The 25,582-nt window shown below is 39.3% G+C and overlaps 1 long non-coding RNA gene across 1 annotated transcript in view; it reads left to right on the forward strand.

The window, feature by feature from the left end:
* LOC134867757 (uncharacterized) overlaps positions 1–18,350 on the forward strand; it is a 62,242-nt gene extending 43,892 nt beyond the window's left edge. Inside the window, exons 3-4 of the long non-coding RNA XR_010166179.1 lie at positions 16,273–16,328; positions 18,275–18,350. This is a non-coding gene — a long non-coding RNA (uncharacterized LOC134867757). The remainder of the gene's footprint in view (positions 1–16,272; positions 16,329–18,274) is intronic.
* Positions 18,351–25,582: the final 7,232 nt, after the last annotated feature.

The following is a 25,582-nucleotide window of genomic DNA, read 5'->3' on the forward strand; positions in this document are numbered from 1 at the left end:
GAGATCTCCTGAGACCCTGGATTTTTCCAGCAGCAAACAAGGCCAGTGAATGAGGCAGCCGTCCCTCTGTGCCAACAGCTTTTACAACAGGTTGAAAGTAATAAAGGAGGATTTTCCCAGCGATAGAGTTAAGCCCTAGGAAATCTGCTCATGTAGATCGCATGAAAGGCACAGCCAAATGTGATCCTTAATTAAACTTTAATCAAGATAATGCTGTTTGCAGGAGAAGTAGTTTAAAAAAGGTGTCCCCAGCCCCCTATTTCCATCCAGTCAACCTCCCTGCTTCATATTGTAGCGGTCATAACCCCACTTATCCGCTTCTTTAACTTCTGTTTGTTTGTTTTTATTTGCAAAGCCTGGTATCTTTTCTTTGTATGGTTATGATTCAGGTTTACATTTGTATGGATTTCTCTCTATTGTCTCTCTTTATTTGCTCTTTGTAGGTTTTGCCCTCCTAGATTAAGCAGAAGAAATAGATATTTATGTTCCCGAATTAGCAGTTTATGATACGTTTTTAAGTCTGTGCCACATTAAGTTATTGTCAGAAAGATGAATACTAATAATACTTACTTCCCATGTCACATAATACTCATCACATTGAATGCTGTTTTTATAACAGATGAGGGAAAAGAAAGGGTTGCTCCAGAAAAAATATAAACGACCCCTCTGGTGCATTGAGGGTTTGCACCCGAGCCAGGATAACACCAATGTCAACTTTATAAAAAACTGACCAAATGTTTTTACAGTGGTGCGACCAGCTGCACCGTTCCTGAGTAATGACATTTGTTTTACCCCTTGAAATACTTTTATTACTAATAGAATAATACTAATGTTTTTTATGGAAATCATTTAGTGGAGAATTTCTCAGCAGCTTCATCTTATTTTAATTTATGCAATTTTTAGCTACTGAGTCTCAGCTATGCCTTTTTTGTATTACACAAATGTCGTGGATATGCAACATCTTATCCTAAAGGTAAAATACATTAATTTAGTCGGAGCAGATTTGGGTCATGTCATGTTCATTTACATAATAGTATGCATTATCAAAGCAGGTAAACAACAGTATGAGGCAAAGTGCTTCCACTTAATCATTGTTACCTTTATTACATGAAAAGTTATACAGTATGTCTAAGTTTCTGTATCATTTCCAGTAAATACTGTTTGATGGTCTGCCTTCTAAAAGAGGTTAATACACAATGTGAAACACAACTGTGGTTGTTGTCTTTGGTTACATTTTTAATGCAAACTGCACATTTTTTTGTGCGATTTCCAAAGTTGTAATACATTTATTGGTCAGGATGTGTGTTTCGGGGGATTCTCAAATCTGCATTTAGTAATGACCCAATATATTTTAAAAAAACTTGAATTTCGTCCCAACACCATCATGTCTTCTTAAGGCAACTAACTTCTTAATTAAACATTCCTACAATTTGTAATAAAGCTTCTGTATCCGTAGTTCAATAAACCCAAAACACTTCAATCATTCATAGATAGAACAGTAAGTAAGTAAGTGCTGAATTCTGTCTCTGAAATTTGGCTTGTCATTCTCTTCTGTTTAGACCATATGTCCCTACCACCTACAATATTATATCCATTCCCTACTGTATAAAAAAATACCAGTATTTTCTTCATAATAAAAAGTGGATTACCGTGAATCACAAGAAAGCATCACCAGCTGTCACGGAGAAATGAGACCATGCTGGCCAATGTCTATCATGATTAAAAAACACATTTGGAAATTAATAATTAATTGCCTGATACTTGTTTATGTGCAAGGCAGTGGTAGCATCATCAATTTCAGTTATCTATTTTAGATAGGGTATAGTTTATTAGTGGTTTTTGTGTTGAACACATTTAAATGGCGTTAAAATGTGTTCAACAGGTGGAAGAAAAAGCTGCACAGCAAAAAAAAAACATGTGTATTTGTGCTAAGGTACAAGTTGATTTGTCCCCCAAAACTGCTTATTCTGAACCTATTTGGGGGGCTTCTATGTATTAAAACCATTGTTTAATTTCCTAGATTGAAGGATTAATAATTTGGTTGAATACATTTGGTTGGAGCCAAGTCAAAGTTGATGCTTTTAAGTGTTTTATCGGTATAAAACACAATTATGTCCAGAGGTAATCTCGAGAGGTGAAGAAAGCCTTTTCATGCAACATTTATTAATGACTAAAACAAAAATAATTACCAAAATAATTTTCTGTCGATCGACTAATTAATTGTTAGACTTATCCATTTAGTTTTACATTATCTATATCTTTTTGCCAATTGGACTTGAAAAATTCAGATGTGTATATTACAGTGAAGTAATAATAACTTCTGGGTCATAGAAAGCGGAGAAGGTCTGAAAATGAAGTTATCCTAAGGTGGTTTGTGTGCAAAGGACACTGATGCTTCTGAGGTAGAGAAGCTGCCGCATTCACCACCTGAAGAATTAGCAGTCGGGTTTGACTGATTACAGCGCCACCATTGCTTGTTTGGTTGCCTCCTCCAAAAGCAATACTCAGCAGAACATGGCTTTTTCTCCTTCACGTTGTGCTTTCTGCATGAGTAATTACATCCTTGATTTCTGAGGTGAAGTTCTATAGCTTCCACAGTAGGAAAATCCAAAGATTGATGGAGGAACCTGTAAAGATTTTTTTTCAATAACCAAATACTAAAATGAGCCTCTTGGACAGTAAACCATAGCAGCAAAACCAGTAGGAAGGGAATCTTCACTTGTCCTTTTTTCTTTATATCTGAAATATGACTCGGGTTGTGTGTTTGCACATTGCGTGATCCATGCCTGTGTGGCTGTATAAGGACCACAACTACCTTGAGCTGCACCTCCACAACTCGCACAGAATACTGTAGGAGGCTGATCGGACAAAGACAAATCACAAGCTCTCCAATTTCCATAGTGCTGTACATCTTTTAATCATAACGACTAAACAATGAACAACACTGGGCCTGTGGCATTGGATGAACAAGAGCAGTGAGGTTCCCCTTTTCCTCCCTTCATGCTGCGGGTAGAATGACTAATGCATAGAGGGTCATGGTGTAAAACTGTTGCCCCAAGGTCAGCGTACTGACACTTAATTGTTTGTCCTGTCATGTGTCACTTCCTTGAAATTTCATATCTGACCCTTGTTAGCCCTGTGTTTCTGTTTTAATCCCCAGTGTGACAGAAAGATCAGGACTGTGCTGTGATCAAGATGTGTCAGATTACTTGTGTTGGGTCCTGTCATTTTGATGCAATACAGGCCAGAGACGCTTGTCTGTCATGTGCAAGACTGAGGCATTGTCTCACTCTTTAATGCGATTGTCACACATTTGTTTCTAGGTATTTAGCTACTACTTAACTGAAGAGATCAGCTGTGGATAGCCCTTTTGCAAGGATGTGCTTTCTCTCATTGATGTGAAAACTAAAATTCCTCGCTCCTTTAATAACAATGTTATAAAACCCCAATGTTATCTTATATTTGCAATATAGCTTTAACATAGAAAGCCTGTGTTTAATGCCTGTGTTTTGTCCTTGTTCATACAGTATGTGTCATTGCCATACTTTACCTTTTATCATTTTGGAGCGCTTTGGGAATAAGTGAAAACCAATACAAATTAGATTATGAATGGGAAGGTCCATCAATCACAGCACACGTGTATTATTGCTTTTTCACTCGGCCAGCTGCTGCACAACAAAAGAGAATGTATCTTCAGTTAGTCAAATTATTGTTTTTATAGAAAGCCAACATGTGTTTTTTATTACATGTTAAGTTGTGTATTTATTTTATGATAGATTTTTTAAATGCTCTTTATTTTTGTGCACACTGTACATGATTGTATAGTGCTTGTGTGTGTATGCATGGGACTGAGTAAGTATGAGTCAGCATCATCCACACTATCATTTAAAAAAAATGCCTGCCCTTTAAGAATAATTTTTTGTAAATCTTACCTCCATTTTTATCTAACTTGTACTATTTTACCCACCAAGTACTATGAAAATGCTGCTTAAAGAACAATACAATGGGGCATAAAACACAAGTCTGATGATGCTACAAGTTTTTAAACAAATCTATATTCTAATTGGGGGACAAAACAAAATGAACAGTTAAATAATTACCCAACCATTGTAAACATCACATTTTACAGACAGAATCACTTCTTATTGGACATCACGTACTTCAAATAGTGTCTGACTGCTCACTTCTTTTCAGTTTGGACTCTACTGCAGTGATGTCACTCCTTTACCGTATTTTGCCAATTAGCTTGAAGAGTGCAATGTTTTATAACCAATAGAAAAGATGGCCAAACTTAAAAAACAACACATTTTTAAAGCCATTTTAAATCTTTGTGACCTTTTCCAGACACATCTATTTTGGAGGTATCCTGTTGAGTCAAAAAAACACAATTGTATTTACTTTCAGCATTTTTTTTTACCACAACTGCTAATACACAGCGGTCTGCAGGCAGCAGAAATGTCTTTGCTGTTCAAAAGCATGTCCATTTGGAGTTTAAGTTTCTTTGTACACTTTATAATACACCAGAAGAAGTATGCCTGTTGCAAACGATGCAGAAATATTAAGACATTGCTCTTGAAATCATTAGCTGTGAATCCCCCACCGTTGCCTTTATCTCCAATCTGATGCATATACAAATACCTTAAACTGTTTCATTGTCACAGTTTAATCATTTTTGATATGATATCTTTTGTTGTCTCTTTTTTATGCATTGCATTTTGCTACCAAACATAAGAATCAAACACAACAGGGCATGTCCCATTTATGTGCGGCATTACAAATCATCATAAACTCTATTATCTGTAATTTATGATGTCTTTGCTTTCCTCACTCCTGCAGTTTCCCATGTGCAACACTGTGGGGTTATCGCCCAAGAGTTAACAAATGATGTGCTTGTGTTTGTATGAATGTATTGATCAGCACTCCATTTGGGCAGATATCTTTCTTTATTTAGGATGGCAGCCTTTCATGCCATGTCTTCAGTTTTTTGCCTCACTGGCTTTCCTAACTGCCCCGCTTTATTGAATAAGTTCAAGCTGTCACTTCCCATGCTGGTAGAATAACTCAAACACAACATATAATAATACAGGAAAAGTAGGATAAAATAATCTTGTCATAGCTGTAAAAGTGATTGCTTGAAACCATTGTCGGCAATCAATACACTAATTCTGTAATTTATACTCGCGGCAATTGAGGAGGAAGGAAGCTCTGATGTGGTATTTCTTGGCTCACTGACCAACTTTGACCTTCAATAGAAGAGAGAGTGGGATTATTGTGTTGTTCGGCTCAAAGAAATCACCTACAAGAGTTGAGAGGCACTGTCTGACATTTTATGTTCAGGACCAAAACTTAAACTGATTAATTCTTGGTAAGCACCAGCTCTTGAGCTTTCACTATCTTTATGACAGCAAATCCCTGACAGTCATCTGACGGACGGAAACATAAAAGCTCGCCAGAGATTTTCTCTAACTTATTTCTTTTATCCTTTCTTTTTATGGAGGGGGAGGTACCTTTCTTCTTAACCCTGGAGCCAGTGGAATATTTCACCAAGCCCAGAACTCATTATCAGCTCCTCATTCTGTCTTTTTTCACTTTTCAGCTTTTGCCAATCACAGGCAAGCCCCTTTTCTATTAATGATGTCTTTTTATGGGTCACTCCTGCTTGCACTTTATGTATAAGACTATATGCAGAGCAGTACTATAATAGCCCCTGCAGTTAACTACATTTTTCTTCATATAGTTTATAGCGTCTATATTTGTTATAAGACATGTTCCAACAGATCAATGATCAGTGGCCAACAACACTGTTGATGTTGTTAGGATGACATTGACAAAGCCCCACCTGAAATCCATGAGTAGCTGAATACCGGAAGGCATCACAAGTTTCTTTGAAAGGAAAAAAAAAATTGATTGCAATTAGCTGAGAGATTTTGAAGTGTTTTTCTGCCCCCTCTAGCGATGTTAATAACTTAATGATCCCTAAAAATGCTTGCAATTTCCCTCAATTGGATTGAACCATATTGTATACTTATGTGCCACAGATTTCCAATCACTGAGGATCGAGCTTCAGACTTTGTATTGTGAGTAATGGCATCTACAACCAGGAAATATCACAGCTATCTTATAACGTTTGAATTATATGTCATGAATCCGAAACTGTAACAGAAAGGTTTTGAGTCTTGCTGAACTGTAGCAAAACTTACGTCCATTCGCTGCCAGTGTCTCTGGTTTAGTTTGACTTCATTTCACACTATATTTATCATTAGGTCAAAGAAATCTCTGAAAATATTTGACTTTAATAGACTTTAACATTCATATGTTAAGAAAACATATTTTTGGAAGAAATTCCTGAATCAAAAACATTCAGTGATTGAGTTTACATGATATTTTCCATATTGTTCAGTAAAAGTGGAAAATTTAGAAGTTTGAACATTCACCCTTTAAAATACTTTAAATATTTGCTCCGTACCTTAACCAAGTGTTAAACCATTAAGCCTAAATCTTTTCTCCTATCCCCATATTCTCCTAATCATAACAATACTAAAGTTGCAATTTACTGATATAGCAGAAAGAGAGTGCTTTCATTGGTTGGAATCTAATGAAGAACCTTTTGCAGGATGCATTAAACCTTTCCATTTCTTTATAACCCTACTTGTGTAACAGTTGGCCGTTAAAAAGAGGGTTAGTGACCTGTCAAGCCAATAATCCAACCCAATTAGAAAACCCCACAAACAGTGACTGTGCAGTCTGTATGATCTGTTGGTAAATGGAAGGTGGTCTAACACAGCAGGGGGGGTAGTGGCCAGTGAGACCCCTGCTAAGTTATTGAGGACAGAAGAAACTGGGGGTCTCATAATGATCACTTAATGTGTGTGGTGTTCAGTTACAGCAGGAGATTGGCAAGGAGGTGCATGACCTTTGCTATATTGACCGACTGTTTGACTCTTAGCATGGTGCCACAACAACAAGAAACATTTCAAAAGAAAACAGAAAAAAAGATCCCAAATATATATATACACATTTGTCTGGAGCACATCTCGATAAAAAATGTAATGTACTGTCTACACGTATTTTTATGGGATATATGTAAGCATTTGATCCTTTTACTGTAAATGTGTGCATCCAAGCACAAGCCCAGTGTGTGTGTGAGCTGTGTGTGTGGCCGTGCGTGCCTGTGGTTTTGGGGCAAAATGGTGTGGTGTTGGAGTGGGTGGGGGGGGTTGTGACAGACAGAGGTCTCACCTCACACTTCACGTCCCAAATAGATTAAAAGATTTTTTTTCCCAGATCCTGCCTTTCCCACTGCTGCCCGAAGCAGAATGAGCACTTGTGAGGATAATTAAAATTGATGATATAGAATGACAGAGACATGATTTCTGCCTGCAGCAAGAGGTCTCTGAAGACAGTCTAACCACACTGTCATGCCACCACTATTCTGTTTTACATGACTGTTTCACCTTACTAAATTGATTGCAAGTAAATACTCTCTATTGAATTAAAGTGTGATATACAGTCTGGGGACTTAAGGTTAGTTTCTTTTAATAGAAGTTGTCCTTTCATGACCCTCCATCGTGGTTGGGTTAATGTAAGGGATTTCTATTGTGTGGATTTGATCATTTGTATTTTTAAAGAGCTCCCCTGTGTAGAGGCAAGTCAGTTTTTCAGTCAACTGATTATGATTCTTCCTGAAAAAGCGAAACAATGTATAACCCCCTTATTTAGCATCCATCTGCAGCATACAAACACTATGCTATATTTACACAAGACATACAACTATACCTGAAGCATCTGTAACTTTTGTATTTATACATACACAGTTTATAAATGTTTCGATTTATATCAGCTAACTAAATGTATTCATCGTATTTAATAGTGGAAGAAATCGGCTACGTGAAAAATGGGCTAAAATGTTGATTTTAAAATCATTTCAATCTAATGTCGTATATTAGAAAATGCTTATCGGGGAAAGAAAAACACCTAAAAATACAATTGTAGCTTTTTATCAGCTTACAATAACATTATAGTGTGTTATGAACAATGTATATACTCTTGTATACTGGTTATACAATAAATGCTAAATATGATCATTTAAAAACGATTTCCAGAAAACGTTGTGGAAATGTGTAATGCCTTTTCTTTTTTAGATATAATTTTGGAAATGCGTGTTGCTCTACTTCTTCCACTTGTGCACAGGTGAAAATATAATGTCAGACTCATTATCTGACTGCAGAGTGTCAAAATAGGAGAGTGCTCAGCTTTTGATTATTCATGAGTTTTGAAAGTTCTAAATTAGTTGTTTGTGAGAAAATGATAGATACTCTTTTAGAATTATAGATCATTATCTACAAGTTCTCCGTCTATATTTACTGGATAGACTCCACTGCACTTTGATCTGTATCTGGGGCAACTAAACTTCCTCAACATGTTTTGTGTTGGCGTAGCTTACGGTCATTTGATTATTCACGACACATGTCATTTTAGTCTTGAGTGGGAACAGCTTGCTCCTGTTTCTGGTTTTATTTGAAGGAGCTGAACAGCTGTCAATGCGAAGAGCAGGGGGACATAGGGGCTAGACATGGGGCAGGGTGGGGGGATGGTAAGCCACTAAACCCCCACCAGGGTCCGTCTAAAGATAAATATTGATTGCGGACAGTTTTAATTACTTCCTTAAATTGAGCAATTTTGGTTTTCCCAGTTGGCTCCCTGTGAAAAATCCATGTAGGATTCCACGTTGAGGGAGAGACAGAGGGTTGAGCATGGCGCACCATAAATCACTGCAGATACATAATTCATTGGAAGCATGTGAAAAGGACAAGACAAGATGCTTTGGATCATTGAAAACAGCATTTCCACAGGTCTTTCCATGTATTGAGAGCTCCCCTTTGTTTTTGCCAGCCTCAGAAACGTGTTACCGCGTTTAACTTGCACTCTCATCTGAATGATGCCAAATGATGAATGTGCTTCCTTTCAGGTTAATACTTATGCATCTTATTTACTTGTTTGATTTATCTGAAAGGATATTCAAATAGAACAGATGTTCACTCATCTTCACAAGGCCATGGTCAGTTCTTCCCTTCACTATTGTGAGGTCCTCTCTGATTTTGTGTCTATTATTTGGCAGCATTTCTTTTGCACCATAGGAAACACTCACTCCGATAAGGTTTGAGTGTCTCCTAAATGCTGAACAGCGATCTGATCTTGTTATACAGAAGTCCTTGACATGTAGGTAACATTATCACCCTGCTATTCAATAGATTTCTGCTAATAGGTTAAGCATCATTTCTTTCAATAAAGATATGCATCATGGGACAAAGATTGTATCTCTGACATCCTGTTTAAGTCATGATTAATATTTATCAGTCTTATTAGAGGTTCATCTGATTGATTCCCTGTCAGGAAATTTACACTATTATGTTGGCATATTGCCTTTATCATATCTTAGGCCTCGTATTTCCTATTATCTTTTTATCGTCCAAAAAGGAGTCTAAGGGATGCGACCTCTAAGGAAAAATTTGATAGCCTACTTAAATTATCCCTAGAGAAAATGATATGTTCGTAAGCATTCACGGTTTTGTACACTTTATCGAAGGGATTGTAGGGAAATGCTGAGAAACATTTCAAAAGCAGTGTTTTGGCACCGTTTAAATCACTAGAGCTTTGAGCTGAATGCTAATGCCTACATGGTCTTGATGCAAATACTACCATGCTGGTGTTTAAAGGGGAAATGTTAACCATGTTTAGCATGTAAGCCTGCGACCACTTGATGATTTAGCAAGCGTTGGGGAGATCATCAAGTTTATCTTTTTCATTTCATTTATTATTGAAAAATGTAAAGCTCATGGTGGCGCGAGAGGGACGAGCCTGGGCTTTAACAGTGGGTAGGAATCATCCACTATTTTCTGTACACAATTATTTTAGTCAATACCATAGTTTTTGCGAGATATCAGTCTGGATCAAAGTGCTGGAAACTATTTAATTATACTGTAGTTATAGCTCCTCCCACTTTAAATTGCATTTCACCAGTTTCTTTAGCAGATAGAATTTGCCCAAATGGTTTTCCGTTTGAAACTGAGTAGAAGTGTGTTTGTGGTGGCTCTGTGGGACTGCAGCCTGCAAATGGCAGTGCGCTCTATTTCTTCTAAGGTCTGACCTGCAGTCTTTATCTGGCTTACCTGTTGCTGTGACGGCACAGCTTTCACACACTTCTGTCCAAAATGTACACAACAGGACCCCCTCCCCTGGGACTCGGCTCTCCATATCACCAAATAGATTGGTCACTGGAATTACCCAATTGAGGTTTCCGAGCAAGGCATAACTCCGTAGTATTGTAAAGACCCCTACACTGACCTGTGCATGGAAGCAAAGGAAGACACTTTTTTCACACTCCGTTCATCAGAGATGCCACCTAGAATTGGCTTGGAATTCCTCCTGTCCCTTTCTGGTATTAAAGAGAGCAGAGCGAGAGGTAGCTGACTGAAGCACTGACCTTAATCTGAAGGGTTGTGCTGTTATAGGCAGAGGTGAGTCTGGTCAGCTGTGCTTCACCAGCCCATTGTCCATCCATAACATGACTGCGGCGGGGGAATGCATACATAGTGAAGCATTAAATGTAGATACTCTAAGTGTAACGTCTCACTCACTAGGGAAAACCGTTTCAGGCTGGGGAGGTTTGTTCAAGTTCTTAGTGATATTACACAGGAAATACAATGTCCCATTTGTTTTTAAAGGAGCTGCTTGGAAGAGGTATACAAAACACACAATGCAGACATTGAATTTGAAGTAAGCATGGTGAGAGTCCATTTCTCATGCCTTTACCAACATTATTAGAATACTGCAGAAAATATGTGTGTGTTGCAATCAGTTATTGTTGTTTGATGTGTCCGTTGTTTGTGCTTTCTGGCCTGTTTCACATTCTTATTCATGTGAGTGGATCAGCATATATACCATACATCAATAGTGTAAACACACTTTCCCTCGCCGCGCAGATGACAAGGAGTGTTCTTAAACAAACTCAAATGAATAAATAATATGTCAAGGAAGTGCTTATACTCAGATCCATAAATTACCTCTGCAGGCCCCACGCTGTCCTCCATGACACCGGTGTGAGGGAGAGTCACGCCTGTGATTACGTTCCTCTTCTTCTTATGCACCAGACTGACAAGCCCATGTCGGAAGAGGGGGTGTGAAGGGGGCGAAGGGGTAGACAAGCCCCTCACTCTGAGTGCTAATGGATGATTGGAGGCAGGATAGGAGGCTTCAGTTCTCTCTTTCATCCTGGCCTGCTTTTGACCCGGAGAGCCGGCAGTAATCGGCCCGGCAGAGGGGTAATCATTCCCCGCGTGCAGACTCTGATAAGTTGGAACACCTTCCCCCGGCAGCGGAGGGAGCTCCCGCGGCCTCCCTGGTTATCGCTGTCCCCGGCACCCCTTCAAGAGGCTGCGTTGCCTCCTCTCCCAGGCTCAAAGGCTCCATCAACGGCGGCTCTCTGCTCCGCTTTCATCTGACAGAGCACATAAGCCGGTGAAAGGGAGGAAAAATAAACTGGGTTCTATCTCTCAAATTGTGATCTTATGAATTCGATTTGGTCACTTTTAAAATGTAACTGCACAATTTGTTATTTTCCCCTGTTTCCCTTTCTCTGTTAATATCTGTGGTGATAAATTGCTTCGATTGACAGGCTCATTTTATTTGTTGTGTGCTTCTGTATTTGTGATAAGGCTGCAAACCGTGGTCACCTGAAGGGCCCCAGAAGTTCGCTTAGGCTCGAGTGCTTTTGCTCAACACCTTTCATGTAATCCACTGTGAAAATTGTTTGGCTTATTTTGTTGAGAAAAAAATCCCCATGTTTTGCTTGATTACATTTTGTTATGGTTTTCCTCCTATTTTTCAGAGAACTTCTTAAGCCTGTCGAGATTACTGTTTAATAGGGATGATATTGTGCTGGCTTTATTGGCTATTTGCAGCTGCACCGCCGGTTCATTTAATAGCCCCGTCGGTTGTTAAAGGGATTACACAGCTGCCACACTCTAGTGTGTACAGTGGGCCTCTGGTGGGAAAAAAGACTATTGCCTGAAATAGGAAGACGAAAAGGAAAATCATTTTTTGTAGTTTTTCAGAAATGTGTGATCATGCAAAGTTTGCCTGCCACATTCAAATTACCTGCTCGCCCCTTTGTGATCTGACGCTGATGATTTCCCATTCCATATCTAAGTGACCTTTAGAAGGCCAGAGGCACTACCCAACATTGATTAAATAAATTGATCCCCACACATTCAAAGGATATTAATTAGACATGGAAAACAAGTGAATGAACACAAATAGCTCTTAGTTTAAATGCAAATAAAACATTGAGGGGGATTTGAGAAAGCCCAATGACACATAAAGAGCTGAAGTCTCTTGGTATCTTTTTAAAATGAGAAAGCTTGTTTGCAATCTAGCCCTGTGTGAATAGAAAAACTACTGAAGATAATTTCTAAACTGACATAATTTCTCTCAATTGACATGATTATTTTATGGCTTTTGTGTGACCCCTAATTTTATTAAATAGTTTCTGTCCAAAGCAAAACAAATGTGCGTGATGACTCACTGCATTCAAGGCTGAAGATCAATACGTAACCTGACTGAATCTGTCATCTTTGATCCAGGACACATGCTGAGATGTCGTACTTTAGTGGCCTGTGACTTGTCCATGTCAGCAGCAGCTGCCAAATAGGTTTCAATCGAGAGGGCAGAGTCATACAATGTGCCAAAGCTAACAGCTGTTAACTACGCAACCTGCAGGCTATGAACTGCAGCTCTGTCCATTGCCAGTCTCTCCACAGTTAAATATTCCAGGAGGAATTTGTTACAACAAGGCCATACATAACGGGTGAAAACCCTTTACACCAATATTGCTCTCAAAATTGGCAGCATGAGAGGGAAGGACATGAGGGATGCTTGAGAGCGGTACCCTATCCCTCTCAGCCCCCTGGGAGCCACTTGGCCAGCTTTCATCCACATAATTATAATAAATTTGACATTTCATAGATAATATTGATTTCTTTATTTTAGCATTTCACCATAGGTGACAGTCCAGTGTCAAGAATGAAATTTCTATTGATCTTCTGCGCATTAATCCCTCATGTGTATGTGATCATTTTTATAAGACCTTTTACTGCACATAAATCAATATTTCATATTTCCAGCCATGGCAGAGGAGATGTCATATTTGTAAACTGTGTCTTGACACTAGCAATTCCTTTCTTGTTCAGCTGCAACTGTGCAAGACCAGTCAATTTGGGGTGGTGGTGGGAGCAGAGGCACAGGGGAAGAGGGAAGAGGGGTTGGAGGACGAGGGTAGAGAATTTGCAGTCTGCGGTTTCGGTCTGGCTGGGAGGAGCTGAGAGCTTTTTGAGATACATATCGCCACATTGATGGGGAAATATCAAATTGATAGGGGGCTGTTAATAATGAAAATAAACTGGCAAATCATTCAAATTGATCACTAGCAAAAGGATATTGAACACTACTTAAATTGGCTGTAAATGTATCACATTTCTTGCTATTTCTTCTATGTGAATGCTTAATTCCTAACTGATTTGTATCGATCAAGGAAAACACACAGTAGATATGACTGTTTTACTTTTGATGTACACTTTTTTGGCCACATGCCTTACAAATATCTATTGTTGTAACGTAGTACTTTTTTTTCAAACTGAGGAATATAAGTAGCATTTTAACTGGAACTAAGGTAACAGCTGTTCAGTTATAGGTGCTTTGGTAATTAGATTAGACATTGTGATCAAGAAAGCATGGGGCATATGGAGTATCTTAAACACAGCAGATATTTTCAAGAACTACAAGTCCAGAATCTTGGAAGTGTCAGAATGAGTGACTTGTTTTCCGCTACGATTTAAAAGCACATTTCCCTGCATACTGGCATGTTGCTCTCAGCTGCAGTGTAACATGACAATATCCATGGAGAATGCACAACTGTTTGGTGAAAAATATGATCACCTGAATGGTGCAGACACCTGACCTTTTCTCAGTCTCCCTTAACATGTCCCTTCCATACAATCAGTGTGAGAGCGCCGCACAAGAAAGGCCAGTCCATTAAGAGAATATGCTAATTTTGCCATCCGCTCCTAATTGATGCCATTTTACCAAGTAAACAAGACTTCTGTCTACAATGGATGTGTTTCTGCCAGTTAAAAGGATATTTCAGATTGGCTCTTTCCTGTAATTTTCTCTCTGAGAGCTACTGGTGTGCCATTATTGCAAATTATAACTCTCTCCTTTTGAGGAGAGGTGCTATTCTTGCTGTGTCTTTTCCCTCTCCTTAAAGGCCATCCACTATTTTTTGTCAGTCACTGGAGAATCTTCATTCACGTGAAAAGGTGTCAGTGCCTGACCGCTTGAGCATGATGACAGACACCCAGTAAAAGTGTGAGTGACTGCCTGACACCATAGAGGTTTGTCAATGTTGTCGAAGGCACTCTGGCAGCTAACATAGTATTGTCCCAGACACTCTATAGGACAGCATCATAATATGGGACGTAGACAGGGCGTGATGTGTTATCTCCACAACCTCTTTCCCATCCTTCAGTCTTTACCACGGGCCATGACTGAAGGTCTATGAGGATCCCCGATGTGCTGTGTTGCCCAGATTCATCTTCCCTGTCAGCCACGTAATGCTGTATGAGCTTGTTCCTCCATTCAAGTAATGCTGATGAATCTGCTGTCCGGACCCCTTTCGCTCCACTTTGTTGAAACAGGGGGATAGACCCATTACAATGTACCTTTGAGTCGGACCATACATGATCATTTCTCCCCTTCTGCCAAATTGTTCTTTAGCAAAGAGGCTATCAAAGTGTGTGTGTGTGTGTGTGTGTGTGTGTGTGTGTGTGTGTGTGTGTGTGTGTGTGTGTGTGTGTGTGTGTGTGTGTGTGTGTGTGTGTGTGTGTGTGTGTGTGTGTGTGTGTGTGTGTGTGTGTGTGTGTGTGTGTGTGTGTGTGTGTGTGTGTGTGTGTGTGTGTGTGTGTGTGTGTGTGTGTGTGTGTGTGTGTGTGTGTGTGTGTATAGGCAGGCAGGCAGGCGAGGTTGACTGGCACTCTGTGCTAAGCTGTCTCTCTGAGGAAAGGGCTGTTTAAAAGGCAGGAGCTGGCAGCGGAGCAGACCTCTCAGCTCCCTGTCTAAATACTGCCTCTGTGTGACTGACAGCAAGGCAACAGCACACTGGCATTCTCCTTTCAGCCACTCAGCAACCCTTTAACAAAAACCACAGGATTTAACATAAAACTCAGACCAGAGTGTCACCTACTGTAATGCAGCACTCCCGCCTTCACTGCTCTTTAAATTATTTAACATGACAAGCTGTCCTTTTGTTGTTATTCTGGTGCATGTGATATGACCTTGTGGGTTTAAAAGAAAGCAAGTGCTGTTGCAACATATGAATTAATAAGCATGATGATAATGTGCAATTCCAAATACTTATCCTTCACATAGCAATGCAGCTTTCTAATGATATTGGTTCATGAAAACAGTTTGTGTACTTTGAATTCCTCTCCTTAGAAATGATACAATTTAGCGTCATATTGATTTATTTTTATTTGTTTAGAGATTGGCCTTTCTTAATTTAATTCTTGGATATATAAAATGTTCTTATACCATACAATGGGACAAACAAGAGTCATCAACAGGCAAAAAGAAGACATTGTAAATGTTGCAAAAGCTTAATAGCACGGAATTAACAATCTATGTGGTTTTGTTGGATTCAATTAGAGGGATATCTTTCTATTTCATGATGCACTTAGGAATGACAAAGCACAGATATAAGTATAGATTTTTTTGTGCCCATAACCAGATAAACAATGTGTATATGTATGTATTTGCAGAGAAAATTAAATCAAAATGCACATATTACATTGAGGGCCCTGGAAGACTGACAGCAATTGAATTTGTCAGTCAAGAATTTAGTTAAAGAGTTAAAGACCTTATACCGGTAGGCAAAATGATCCAAACCATCCACAGTAAGAGATATTTATGGCATCGTGCCTTTGTTACTCATGTCTATGATTTTTTTCTTTTAGATGCTCATTTTCAATCAGCTCTGCAGTTTGCTTGATTTTGTATTTCTACTCTTGAACGTGTGTGTGTGTGTGTGTGTGTTTTTTCATATTTGTTTGCAACTGTTTTTCTAGGAAAGCATGTTTGTGTTTACATGTGTATATTTTTTCTTTATGCTACTATCTCTGTTCCTGCCATAGAAGTGATAATGTGTGTATTTGTGTATTGCAGGGCAAGTGTGAAGAACAATGTCTCCAAGTGGCAGGGAGGCAGCAGAGAGAACGATGGCGATGTTTGTGGATTAATAACTATTAATTCTCCTTTTGACTGTAATTGATGCTTAAATCTCCGCTCTCCTCCTCCTCTCGGCAGACCTCTTGTCCCCCCGTCAATTCTGTCCTTCTAATAAGGGCATTATTCCAAGGGATTTCATGCATTCTGATAAATCAAATTAGAAGGCCGGTGACTTAGATAGATTGCAGCGAGTAATTAGAGAATCCTCAATGCCTTCCTCCTGCCACTCATTTACAAGAGTCTTTGTTATCTACCTATCTGGGCGCAGCATGAGGCGTTGTGTGTTTGCATCACTTTTCCCTCTTAAAATTCCTTCCTTATGTCACTGGAGAGACAGATCCCAGACCATATCTTGTCACCCGGGCTAGCACACCGCACATCGGACAGCGCAGTGGGACAGCCATTAATTGGAGCAACTCGGGTTGGTAAGTACCCATGTGTGTGTCAGTGACATGCAAGAACAAGGAGATGGGCTGACACATGGAGACAGGGGACACCCTGGGCTTGACTGCCCTCCCCACCCATGCACATACACACACACTAATACACACACACATACACGCACACACCTTCTTTACCCCCTCCCTTGCCCCCTCCTTTGCCCCTCGCCCTCTCTCCTTGCCTTCGGGGAAACAACACCATGTTCCTGATGCTGAGTCTGTGGTCACTATCCATGTCAGCTGAGCAGCCTTGTTCACACGCTTCAACGGTGTGTGTGTGCGTATGTATATCTGTTTTGAAAATGAATACAGTAATTGCAGTTACGATGATGAAACGAGAAGCCCAATTTCACATGTATTATTTCTTAGGAACTTTCTTTTAAGGTCAGTTTTGGAATGTAACTACATTTACTCAAGTGTTGCCCTTGAATACCAACCGTAGGTACCTGAGCTTTACAAACATTTCCATTTCGTGCTGCCTTATACTTCTAACCACTACAATTGAGTGGAAAGTATTCTACTTTACCTCTTTTTGACAGCTTTATCTACAAGTCGCTTTGCATAATATTTTTATTAAATATTACAAGCTTATAAAACACAATACACTGTTATTGGTTAAACTACCAGACTAAAACGTTTAGACAGTTCCTAAAGAGGCCACTTGGGGCTGGCTCCAAAAGTGAGTCAAACCTCATTAAAATGATAAAGCAGAAAATAATAATAAAGCTTTTACAAAAAAACAATTCCGATGGTCAACTTTAAATTGTAATGGAGTATGTTCACAGTCAGGTATCGCTATTGTTACTAAAGGAAAACGCACAAATATTTCTGACACTACTGAAAAAGAAATATTTGTCAAAGGAAAAGAGAAATGGCTCAATAGACGAGACCATCTGTGTACGATACAATCATCTCACAGTCCAAAGTCCTGACAGCTGCACTTCCTCCTGATCTACCGTATCCCCTCTATGGCATTTTTCTTCCTTTCTTTCCTGCCTCCCCTGCAACCCTATCACAAACCAGTGTGACAGAGTTCACTTTTCTCCTTTAAAAGGATGAATGAAGATAAAAAGCAAAGCAAAATGGAGCACGTAAGGCATCACTTGCTTTGATTCATGATGGCTGTGAGTCTGGCGGCTCTCTGCAGCCCGTCCGCCCGTCTGTTCCTTCCCAAGCACTCTAATGGAGAGCTGCAGTCGTCTCGCAGTGACTCCGTCAAACCATCAGGAATGGCTGATTATGGTGCTAAATATTGATCTCTGCCTCACATGTGTCAAAATTCCCCCCACCCTTTAATTAGAATTTCCCCTCCGCTCCATACAGGAACTAACCGAATATATTAGAGGACTTCATGAGGAGGAGGGAGTGCAGCTAGCGGGGCATAATTGTGACCTCTTGTCTTGTCTCTTCCCTCCTGAGTTTTGAGATGACTTCCAACTGTCTGTCTAATGCTCCCGGCCTCTGTGATAATCAGACTTATTTTCCTCGTCTTATCACAGGATGATCGGCTGGGCTCTGCTGTTCAACGTTCCCATTTCCCCTGTCACGTCCCTTCCCCTCCTACCCCCTTTGCCTCTTTTTTATGATAAAGCCTGGAATGTAAGAGAAACACAATTGTGTTCAGGTTATGTTGTGACTGTGTGAGAGAACACAGTAAAACAAGGCTTGTACTGGTAAACAAAAAAGAAGGTCCCTAAAAGCATCCTCTGCTGATTAAGCATTCATCTAATTTGTAACTAGGATGTTTCATTTTTATATTATTTAAAAAATGTTAAAAAGCAACAAAGCTGAACATACATACCAGGGATTCTTGAGACAAGGGACAAAATGGAATTTTAATTTCTAAAAATAAAATGTTGATTTTTCCAAAATATATCTATATATTATATTTGTCCCAGGTGCTGGCCTTTTGATGCTGTTGAAATACAATCTCCCAGGTTTAACATTTTAAACATTTTTTTCATGTTTGCTGGACAAGCCTGGGATTTTGTCAACACCGTAAGACACAAAGAAACATAGAAATATGTATTTTGAATAAACTTATTGCAGTTATTTTGACTACTGGAGGTTATTTTAATCTGTGTTATTCAATCCATGTTTTTAAACTAATACTATAACTTTAAAATATATATATTATCAAGCTGCCAATTATTATAACTGGGGAAATATACATGTTCACATTTATTTTTTAATCTCAAAAACAAACAATGTTAGTCAGCAATACAGAAATTACACATTTATTTAGGAAATGCAGTGCTTTTGTTGAGATAATGTGAGAAAATGTAATAAAATATCTTTTTAAAAACAAAAATGAACAGAAAACTCATCTTATGGAGTTGACCAGCTGTTTACGGTGTTGACGCACATCTTACGGTGTTGACGAATTAGAAGAGAACTGGAGATAACTTCATTTAACATGGCCATTGAACTTCAAAAACTCAACTTTTCAACTGTAACATTTCAGGATAAAAGGCCATTTAATATCAATCGTTATTTTTGCACTCACACCCACTTTAAAAACAGGAACTTGGCAGTAGGCATATCGGATCTCTTGAAAAGTCCATAAACTCATATCTGATCTATTGAACAGTCCATAAACTCATATTGGATCTTTTGAACAGTCCATAAACTCATATCAGATCTCTTGAACAGTCCATAAACTCATCAAATTTACAGATCATGGAGAAAAACACTAAGAATATTCATTAATTCAGCCTTTGGAAATGGAAAATTCTCTGTAAATCTTGAACTCATCTTATATCATGGCATGAATTTAAACACCTGGCAACAACCGATTGAAAAGGTCCTCATCTAGGAAGTCCATGACCTCTGAGGAGAGCTGGTAGATATCCCTTGTGCGGCTTGTGCGGACTGGTAATGATGGGTGAATTTTGACTATGATGTCAGTAGATGGAACATAGCAGACATCCTGGCACCCTTGTTTCCTTTGGAAACGACTACATGGCCCATGAGGGTGGAAAAAATCCACTTGAACATCCCCTTGTTCTTGATCTGTTTTAAGCACTTTAGCCAGCCACCAATTGTAGTCATAAACCACAGCAAGCCAATCCTCTGTGTTGATGTCACTCGGCCCCACTGCTGACATTAAGCCCTCAGGTGCTCTGGTCGGCTCCTCCTCCATTGCCTCCACTAACATGGCAAGAGGACTCTGAACAGCCCGATGCTCATCTGCATGCTGTGGTGTGTGTGGTGTGGTGTGGTGTGCAACTGGATTGTGGTGGTGTGCAACTGGATTAAAACAGCGGCAGATTTGTGGCTCATTACAAAAGCATGAACTATGCCTACAGTAGATGGTATTGCCCCGAGCTACCACTTGATGAACCTTTCTTGTTCCTGAGATGGGTCGTAGGGACTTGGGGAGGACAGCATCATAAGCCAGGAAATCATCAGTGCTGACATAGTGTAGGTGGACTCCACTTAGCCTGCTGGACACAAGCTGATGAAAAGTCATGCCATTGACGATGTCCACTCCTCCAAGAACCATTCTGTCAGCACACCGCTTAACTGTTGCCCCAATACCATCCGGGGCGCCCTTTCCGTGGGATGTAGGGAAGAAGTTCCATGTTACATTGTTGAACCCCAGTCGAGGAGGGATGGTGGAGAGGAGGAGAAAGTTCTTTTTATTTTTGTATTGTTTACTTGGACCATCAGACCAAAAGTGAATTGTGTCAATGTGGGGGAATCTGGTATGAATGTCCTTCAGAACTTCATCCATGTAGGTCCATATTGCTGCTGCGTCTTGGCGCTTGGACTCGGAAATTGTGCAAAAAGCTTGTTTTTCTTGCTTGGTGTAAAACATGCCTGTATGGAGCGTTATCAGTGGGAGATTTTGGCCATAGTGGCAGGATTGTACTTCGGAGCTGTATTTGCATTTCCATGCTTCAGAGAAATCGATATGCACAATCACTGTTCTTTCATTGCAATTTTCAATCATGTTTCGGTACTCTTTGGATTGATTTTGAACAAGATGGACATGGGTGGTTGTTTCGTTTCTTAATTTGTCTTGGTAGAGATCTATCAGCTCCGACAGAGTACCCGTACGTTTCTGTAGTCTGGTATGAAAGTGAACTCCATCCTCTGTTTTCTCTTCGACCCGTTCCCACTGCTTCCAGTCCACTTTTGTTTTCCCTTGCTCTAAAGGCAGACTTGATGATTTGTGAAGGCATCTTGCACAGGTGCGCAATAGACACGATTCACTTGGTGGAGAACAACAGACAAGCTGAAAACTCTCTTTAAGCTTGCTGGTTGACACAGCCTGGAAAGATTTCAAAACATCAAGCATGAGCGTGGCGTTTTCATGGATCTGGCACTGACAAGTGTTTCGATCTGAGGTTTTGGGTGGTGTTATGTAGAAGGGACGTAGTGCACAGAAAGAGGAATAACTCAGGCGAATGCTGGGGTTTTGCTCAGTATATGACTGGTGGAGATTCTGCATTGTGTCTGTCATTACCATCCTTTGACGTTTCACTTTTTTTCTTGTGATGGTGTCTTGCTTGTCTGTCGTGATTCTTGAATTGTTTTCAAAAAATGTGTGAACCACTGAGGAGATTGTCTGGAGGTAACTGGGCTTTCTTTGGATTGGTGTGTTTTCTCTGAGTGTTTTGTAGCTAAGGCCAAATTCACGAACCTGATGCATCAGGCGATACTTTTTGAGGATTTTGCCAGACAATGTGGTGTGTGGATGCCGTGGTGTGAGCTTGTCTCTTCTCTGGGTGTGGTGTACATTTTTGTTTAGCGCTTTACTCAAAACATGGTGGAAGAGTAGTGTTTTCCTGATTAAAGGGTTTCTGAGTTTGCTTCCTTGAAGCATAGACTGTGTTTGGGTCCGAGGTGAATCTTCTGTGCTTTGACATGAATCTAACTTCCCGCGTTTCAATCTCTTCCTAAGCTTGTCCTTGTCTTTCTGCACCTTTTCCAGTTTCTTCATTATGTAAGTACCTTAAGAGGAGAAGATAACGTGTATTGTATTATAACTTACTTAACTTATTACATAATGAAGACACACACACACACACACACACACACACACACACACACACACACACACACACAGTGTACACACACAGTGTACACACACAGACACAGTACACACACACCCACACACACACACACACACACACACACACACACACACACACACACACACACACACACACACACACACACACACACACACACACACACACACACAGACTACATACAGACTGAATTCAGCATTACAACAGAAATGATGATATTCATTAAATGTTAAATGCACAGAAGATATATTATTAAAATAGGAAGTAATACAACTACATGATTAATGTATAAAATTGAATTAAATGGGCAAATGATACATTTAAATCCCATTTGTCAACACCATAAGGTAAGTGGTCAACTCCATAAGACAACATTTCTTACGGAGTTGACGTCTGATGGAGTCTTACGGAGTTGACGATATCTTCAATTTTTCATCATAACATGTGATTTCTTTGCAGAAGCCATCTTGTTTATCACTAGCTGCTAGTGGCCTCAACAATAACGTTAGATTAAACTTTTATTTCTTGATAAAATCACATAAACCTTGAATTTTATCGACCATGGTGTTGACACTCTATGGTTGTGACATAGCTGGTTTTGTAAAAGAAGATAATTAAGGAAAAATATGAGAAATATTTACTTACCAGAGCAGTGGCCTCATGGCATGTCCACCAAACAGCAAGTGGAAAAGGGGTCCTTAGAGTATGAGTTGGCCAATATAATGGCTGTTTTTTTGCATTTTTAGAAAAATCTTATGGTGTTGACAGAAACTCCGGACGCGATTTCAATCACGTAAAAAGTACATAAATATATATTTTTAATTGTAAATTTCTATATAGTTTGAATAATTACTTAAAATACATGATCACAGTAGCTATTGTGTTTGTTTTATTTTAATTTTAACAATTATTTAAGTATTGTAAAGTCATGGAACTTGCTTTCGGACAAGGGTATTTTGGGGTTCAGGCAGCACACTAGGTGATGTAAAATAAAATATATGTGTAAAAAAGCATTAATTCACATTTTGTGGTATAAATAAGTTCTTGTTTTATTGTTTAATCAAATTATTGGACATTTTTCAAACACATTTTAAGAATTACAATGAGTTTTATCTCTCGGACATGTTTTGTCCCTCATCTCAAGAATCCCTGATACACAACATACATTGTCCTTTTTGTTGTCTTGTTTCTTGTCAAAACCTGGTATCTACATTACCCACCATTTACTCTGCCGCGATTCGGTGTGTTATCATAGAAGTGGCTAGTATATCTCAGAGTCTCTGACCTCAAGAAGAGATGATGACCGGGTTACAAAACTCACTCCTTTCTAACTCCAAACTCCAAGTTTTTTTGGGGGGGATTGGGATTTTCAGACTTGAAGACTTCAACAGCTCTCTCAATAGCCACACACTAGTTTTATACAACTTCTTCCAGTCGACATGCCATTGTGTTCTTGGGCAAGAAACTTCACCCTACCCTCCTGTGGGTATGGTCCACAGTTTTCAATGTGTTACATGTTTAATGTCATGTTATATGTATGATGTGAAGCGCTTGAGCACTTGAAAAGCGCTAAAATAAATACCATTAATTATTATTATTTTGTGAAATCCGTGTCAGTTCTTCTTATTTGATGTGTAAAATCTGTTGGTTTGTCCTTTTGATAACAACTGTGTGTATATTTATATGTCTTCATGAATTTTTTACTGGTTTAATATTACATAAATATAGCATTCAAGCAGTTCAGGGGCCTTGCAGTGAGAAAAAACACCTTGAGATTCAAAGATTTGAATTATGTTATTTGTATGAATTATGTTCATATGGTTGAAACCAACATTATTATATTTTACTCAAAGAAAAACCAACTCAATTACAGTAGCAATGCAGGGATCATACACTGTTAATAGCAAATCATTGTTTTGTGTTAATATTTTACTTTTAAATACCTGCAGAGCAGCCTGTGTTGACAGCCCTAAAGCTTCAACTCTCCTGAATTATCGGACAATCTGATTTTATTGATTTTCCATGCATATTTTGCTGTTCAATATTAAGTCTCCCTGCAGCTATTTCTGCTCAGGTGACGCCTGAGCGCCACCTTTTTTTCCCAGTCATTTTCTCCTCCTCTGTCCCTCTGTATCTCCAGCTCTAGATCCATGTTTTCTCCCTTTTCCAGCTCTGTTTCCTCTCTCCCCTCCACCCCTCCTCTCTCGCGCTCACTCCATTCTTTGGTTAGGAGGCACTAGTCGTTATTACAGGACGCTAGAAGGCTTGCCGTCAGTTGCATTCTGGCAAGAGTCAAGTGCCACAAGGTGCCTTTTTCTATTTGTTTGTTTCATGCTACACTGCACCAGCCACTGACCTGTGGTAGCCATGTCGTGCAAGAGGGAGGCAGGTTCATCCAATCAAAGCACGGCTGAAAATTAACACTGATCTCTCCATGCTTGAAAAGGGACTGTGGCAAAAGGCAATTTCTTGACCATAGTGTGGACTGAGAATTTTTTTAACGCTATGTGTTAATCTTTGTTCTCTTTTTATTTTAAATTACTTCAAATGTTGCACACTTCTTAAATTTTCTCAACATTCCGACAATTTAAATCCATTATTCACGTTTGCCGTGGATAATGTTTTAGTCAAATGTAATTTTTACGAGTCATTTAAAAAAAAAATGTATATCCTTATATCACGTTTGTTTTTTGTTTTTGTTTTTTTTCCACAGTGAATTCAATCTGAACTGCCCGCAATTCAGTACATGCAATATTCATAGTTGATCCATTGACTGCTATTCAAGCGGGAACTATTTGAAGAGGGAAAGTTCATGTGCATTTTTGATGGATTGTGCATGTCTTCCCCTACTCTATATGGATAGAAAGCTTGTTTGAAGGTCAGTGATTCTCTTCAGTCAGTCTTCCCTTACACACTCCTTTTTGGGGGGAAGAATATCTCCAGTCTTCACTCCATATTTCCAAGTGCTTCCAGGATGACTAGGTTGGATGACCTTGAATCTTTGTGGAGATGAATCTCTTTGAGACTCTCCTTTTCTCCAGGAACTCTGTCATGAAGTAAGACAACAACCTTATCCGGTCATGTAAAATATCCACTTCCCCCAATCCAACCTTTTCATGTATTTGACGTTTGTCTTTTCATATGTTGAACTACATTTACCTTAAACTTCAATACTTAATAGTTCCTTGATTGAATTCTCTTTCGAGTGAAAATGTAATCTCCTTCATGCTGTTTATAAATTATTACTTTTCTCTGATCTCATTATATCCTTTATTTTTATATGGAAGTGGATCTATATTTAAACATTTGGTGTATGTATGTGTGTGCCTTTGTGTTAGCATGTAGGGACAAGGGGTTGAACAGGGGTTGAGTGGATCTTGAGAGCTGGCAGGTGCATTATTGCAGCAGGCTCTGCCTAGCTTGACATGTGTGTGTTCCTAATCTCCTAGTGATATGACAAAGCTGTGTGGGAGCCTGGGCTGGATCTCTTCTGTCTGTTGTCACACACAAACACACACAACCCCCTCTCTGCTTCTCTTTGGTCCAACACACACACACATTTATTCCCCTCTTAACCTCTCAAAAATCCAACACTCCACTATCTATTGGCACCTCCTGACTATAGGTGTGTACTTAAATGTGCTATCAGAGCTTTGTAAAACCATCAATACATGCATCAATGTGTGTTGTCATTCATGCACATAGAAATGCTCGCGTACACTAGCAGTGAACAAGAGCAGAGGCCTGAGATGCAGACACGTGTGGGTG

This window comes from Eleginops maclovinus, chromosome 7, assembly GCF_036324505.1.
Source record: "Eleginops maclovinus isolate JMC-PN-2008 ecotype Puerto Natales chromosome 7, JC_Emac_rtc_rv5, whole genome shotgun sequence".
Classification (NCBI taxonomy): Eukaryota; Metazoa; Chordata; class Actinopteri; order Perciformes; family Eleginopidae; genus Eleginops; species Eleginops maclovinus.